This window comes from Podarcis muralis, chromosome 3 (assembly GCF_964188315.1).
Source record: "Podarcis muralis chromosome 3, rPodMur119.hap1.1, whole genome shotgun sequence".
Taxonomy (NCBI): Eukaryota; Metazoa; Chordata; class Lepidosauria; order Squamata; family Lacertidae; genus Podarcis; species Podarcis muralis.
Genome location: NC_135657.1, coordinates 88,897,693 through 88,903,715, shown reverse-complemented (window position 1 = coordinate 88,903,715; position 6,023 = coordinate 88,897,693).

Here is a 6,023-nt window from a genome sequence, read left to right as displayed (position 1 = left end):
TTTTTCCCGATTTCAACTATAAAATGGTATTTTCTTGTGTCAAATTAGAGTACCCATAAACTTTTTTTTTAAAGGAAAAAAGCACTGCCTTTTCCTGAGGGACACGGGTGGCGCTGTGGGTTAAACCACAGAGACTAGGACTTGCCGATCAGAAGGTCGGCAGTTCGAATCCCCACGATGGGGTAAGCTCCCGTTGCTCGGTCCCTGCTCCTGCCAACCTAGCAGTTCAAAAGCACGTCAAAGTGCAAGTAGATAAATAGGTACTGCTCTGGCGGGAAGGTAAACAGCATTTCTGTGCACTGCTCTGGTTCACCAGAAGCGGCTTAGTCATGCTGGCCACATGACCCGGAAGCTGTATGCCGGCCAGTAAAGCGAGATGAGCGCCGCAACCCCGGAGTCGGTCACGACTGGACCTAATGGTCAGGGGTCCCTTTACCTTTCCTGAGGTTGGAGCTCTCCTTCCTACAATGGAGCGTATGGGCATCTACTATGACAATGACTATCATCTGCACCAAGGCAAAGCTTTTTTACCCTCTTTGGCTGTGAGGAAGAGAGAGTAGCAGCAGGTGGAGGATTGGCCAGAGCTTGTGCCCTCTTGAGAACTGTGCAAATGCTTCCCAGACGACTTCCCAGAGGATTTGAAAACATTGACTAGAAAGGCTTTCAATGCTCAGCAGGCTTTTGGGAGGAACCCAGTTTGTGCTTGGCCACCACCACTGTGTAATGAGCAGCCCTTAGCCCATGCTAATTCAATTATTTCATTTGTTGCAGTCGGTGCCCCCTTGGACCACTTTATACCAGCCTAAGAGACAATGTATAAAGGGTCTGGCACATAGATGTACTCACAGCACACTGCAAGCGACTGATAACCTCCGCAGTTCAAAAGGCAGGATGAATCATTGCAAGCGAGGCTAAGCCAATGCTCGAGGCAGGAACCTGATATGATGCATGCATTTTAAATATACACTTAAAACTGCACTCGTCCTTTCAGTCATTTCCCAGTCATTGTTGCAAAAGAACTCACTTCCAGACAGCTGATCATTTGTAAGGATGGGCTAGGATTGCCCTGGAAGACTTGTGCGGGGAATCTTTGGCCCTCCGGAAAACTACAAGTCTCATCAGCTCCAGCAAGCATGGCCAATGCCCGGGGATTATGGGAATTGTAGTTCAGCTAAACACCTGCTCTTACACTAGATAGGTTTTAGTTGCCCTTAATCTATCAACAAATAGGCCAGTGTTTCCCAAACTTGGGTCTCCTGAGGTTTTCGGACTACAGTTCCCATCATTCCTGACTACTGGTCCTGCTAGCTCAGGAGGATAGGAGTTGTAGTTCAAAAACAGTGGGAGAACCAAGCTTGGGAAACCCTGAAATAATCAAATGTTGAGTGTCTACATACCACATACCATTCCAATGTCTTCAGATCCAAGTATATGATATTGGTGGCCTGGGATCGCTTGAGAAGGAAGGAAACAGCTGTCAAATCTGCAGCAAAGTGACTGTGAACAATGGCAAAAAGCCACAAAAGATTGGGGAGGGGCCCAACTAGCCTAAAGATAAAGCATAATAAAAATAATCTCAGTTGTCATTAATAGACCATAGCCTGTACAGCTTTCAAATTGGTCCTAGCATATACATATAGTGGTACCTCGGGTTAAGAACTTAATTCGTTCTGGAGGTCTGTTCTTAACCTGAAACTGTTCTTAATCTGAGGTACCATTTTAGCCAATGGGGCCTCCCGCTGCCGCCGCACAATTTCTGTTCTCATCCTGAGGTAAAGTTCTTAACCTGAGGTACTATTTCTGGGTTAGCGGAGTCTGTAACCTGAAGCGTCTGTAACCTGAAGCATCTGTAACCCGAAGTACCACTGTATATATATATATATATATATTCTGATGCTGACACAAGGTAATGCATTGTAAGTACATTGTGGTTCCAGCAAACTAATTTGTCTCAGGAGCACCCTGTGCGATGATAGTGCTGTCATTTTTATGCTGTAAAAAGCATAGTTCCTTTGCTAGCTCACTTGTGGTGCTCTGTTCCTTTACATAAAAAGATAAATGCCTCAAGCAAGCCAGATGAGGTTAAGTATCATCACCGGCTACAAATGTCTGAAAGCACAAAAGATTAATGCCTTCACTATAAAGCCCATTTTGTTTTCAAGCCACATGGATTATTGTTGCAACAAACAAAAGGAAGGGAAGATGGGATCAAATTGATGCCCACTGAATGGTCTGTTTACATTCATTCCTTTGCATTATAAAGGTGATTTTATACACTGATTGGCAGTGGATTCCCAAGGTTTCAGACACGGCTCTCTCCCAGTCCTACTGGGAGATATTGGGCTCTCTCCCAGTTCTACCGGGAGATATTGGGGAAAGGACCAGGGGCCGTCTGTATTTGAGCAGATGCACTGCCACTGAGCTACCTCCCCTCCCTGTTTAAAATTTATTTACCGCACCCTCTGCTAGAAACAGATTCTTCCCATAGTTCTGTTTGTTCCATGTTTTTATGATTGCTAGAATCACAGATGCGATAACTGTACATTCCCATTGTCAAACTTGCAATGCCTGCAATCATAAAAAGCAATCAAGTATCTATCAGCAGCATAAAACCCAGCTCTAAAAAATCAGCCCAAATGACATAAAACCCAGCAGCAAAACTAACCCCAAAGATCCATGTAATCAGAGCTGACAAGGGAGCTTTCACTCCATGAATGCCAGCAACAATTCTGCAACCTTTTCTTGACATAAGTGGTGGGTTTATTCTGCTTTACTTTGTGTTCTACGATGTCACAGCCCGACAAAAGTGGGACCACAAAACCCTCCCAGGACATTTATGGTGTGAAAAGTTAGGGGGTTTCAGCTGCGAGTTACGAGGCACGCTCTGATTGGAAATGAAACAGTGTGATTGCCACAGAACAGTATTGGAAATGGGGCTGTAACCAGCCCAGGAGCATCAAGTGCACAAATAATCATGTTGTTGTTGTTGTTTAGTCGTTTAGTCGTGTCCGACTCTTCGTGACCCCATGGACCAGAGCACGCCAGGCACTTCTGTCCTCCACTGCCTCCCGCAGTTTGGAATTTAAGTGGAGTGTACCCAAGACAGGTAACACCACCCAGAATAGCTCCCATAGACTAGAGCTACAGTCACCCAGTGCTGGTGCTGGTACTGGTCTGTCAGGTAGGAGAGAAAGCCGCACCAAGCAGCACCTTAGCTTATATCAGGCATGATAGAATATTCTGGTAGTGTCAACCAGGCCAATTTAAGGCATTTTTTCATTGGTACAGCTCTAGAAAACCCGTCTTAGCCAGTTGGGTCCAAGTGAAGGATGATCAAAGTTTTATGAAAACAGGCAAATATATTCAGTGAGAATTTGACATTTCTCTTTTCTTGTAATGCTCTGGAATAATAAATCTCAAGTTCACACAAGGCCATGCCTTTCGTGTTTCTCTTTGTGGCTGGTACAATCCGTTCAGTCTGCCCCAAACATCCATCTCTAATAGTTATAGCAAGCGCATCCTCAACGGAATGGATATTTACTTTCATTTTATCCTCCCTTAAATAGTTAAGGGATCAGGGCTGTGGCATGAAGAAGAGTTAGCTCTTTCCTTGTTGGAGAGCTGTGAACTTTATTCTAAAATACTAATATGTTGGCAAAACTATGATTCATAAAGGTATTTCAGTGCTTTAAGCCGCTTCATTATCTTCTCGTTTTATGATTTCTTTATCATCTATATGATGATAATAATAATGTACTTTAAAGGAAGCATTGTACACTATTAATCCAATTTATTCATTTGCCATTCGTTGCCATTCTCCTGAGTCTGCTATTATTAACTCCCTGTCTCACTGGGTTGCTAATGAGCAAATTCAAACCCTGATTAGAGGATGCAACTGACATGGGCGCATTGGCCAGGAATTGGTTGGGTAAGTGTTAAGACTGATTCGATTCCCCAAATTAACCACATTCATGTAACAAATTACATCTGGATGAGGCACCAAAGGCAACACACTTTCAAATAAAACCGTTTTGTGATTACCTTGTTCCTGCAGCTGGTGCATTTGAGATTAGTCACACTGGTCTTCCAACTCTAGTGGGTTGGGACCAGCATGAGCCCTACCACCATGCAAATATATGTTAAAATGTTAAGAAATGGGCCCCCAAATGAATGTCTGGGTTAAAAGTGGGTCCTGGGTCCAACAAAGGTTGAAGATACCTTGCCTAGACCATAGGTTCTCCTTGTCCATGTTAGTGTGGCAATACTTCTGTCAATATAATACAATAGTGTGGCAGTACTTCTGTCAATATAACAATTCATGTGTTCAGGTTTTGTAGATTTCTGCATATTCCCTGTCTACTCTGGAAGTTTCATCTGCAGGTATCTAGAAACTTAACATGTGAATCAGTCCTACTTCAGGAGAGTTCGGGATCAGCCTGCTATTACACCGTATATTTCATTCTGCTGAAAAAAACAAAGACTGCTATTGCCATAATAGATTATAGAATTGTAGAGTTGTGCCATATGTTGGTTTAATTGTTGTTAAGGACTCTGCTCTGGGTTCTGTTTGCTGGTTTCTCTTGAATGCAGCTCCTCTTCTGAGGTGGCCAGCCACATTTGGCTGTTTCCACTGTGGCCACTGCTGCAGACCTAATGAGGCAGCAATGCCAGCAGGAGAGTTTAGAAGAGGATTATATACCTCGCTATAAAATCCTCTTCTAGGCTTTTTTGCTGGGTTGGAGCTGAGTTACTATCTCCCTAGGTCCGGGATGCCTAACTAATGGTATTAGTGCTATTAGACTACAGCTCTCATTAAACCTGGCCATTGCCCATGCTTGTGGGAGTCCCAGTACATTTGGAAGGCTACAGCTTCTCCCTTCCTGCCCTAGCACCCAAAACAGCCACCATTCCTGAGTTCTGCGACGGGGTGAGCTCCAGTTGCCCGGTCCCAGCTCCTGCCAACCTAGCAGTTCGAAAACACGTCAAAATGCAACTAGATAAATAGGTGGGAAGGTAAACGGTGTTTCCGTGCACTGCTCTGGTTTCACCAGAAGCAGCTTAGTCATGCTGGCCACATGACCCGGAAGCTGTACGCCGGCTCCCTCGGCAAATAAAGCAAGAGGAGCACCGCAACCCCAGAGTCCGCCACGACTGGACTTAACTGTCAGGGGTCCTTTACCTTAAAAAAAAGAGAGAGCAGATGGGGAGGGGGGAGGTAATTAGCCAAGTCTGGATTCTGCAGTGGACTGCCATGATCTAATGTGTGGGTTGAAACACAGTCCTGATTTTGCGATTTTGACTCCAGCAAATTTCATGAAGTGCTCAGTGAGGGCTGCCATTATTTTGTATTCTTTTGTATTCTTTGTTGCTCAGTGTTGAATGGAAGGGTTTGTGTGGTGGCCACGGGCAGTAAAAAATAGTCTGAAAATGGCCCCTGGAACATACAGGATGTGATGGCATCCACTCACTTGCACAGAAACTGTCAAAAAAAAAAAGAGAGAGAGAGATAAAGACTCTTTCCAAAATAGGGACAGCCATATTCCCCCCACCCACCCAAATACACTGCCCATGTGAGTCTCCCAGAAGGCCACAGGTGCTGGTGCCCAGGAGGTAGGTTGTTCCATAGAGTGGATGCAACCGCAGCAAAGTCCCACCCACTGGTTGCTATCAAGTTGAAATCTATCACCTTGGGGAAACAATGCTAGAGAGGTCCTGGAGAACAGGAAAGAAAAGGCATGCAATAAGAAATAAGGGGGGGGAGAGATGATTTGTGTAATCAAAGAACAATTTCCCACATGGTTGTCAAGTGCCTGCAAATACCCTGTGCAATGCAGATATACAGAATAAATGTGTAATGTGTTAGAAGTCCTTACAGGGATAATGAAATGAGGATTACTATAGGAGGCAAACTGTGTCCATATGTATGTGTGTGTGTGAAAGAAGTATTCTGAGCATTCTCTTCTTCACTGCAATACTGTGATTTGCACATCCTGGTTGAATGAAGAAGCTGGAAGCATGTGCTG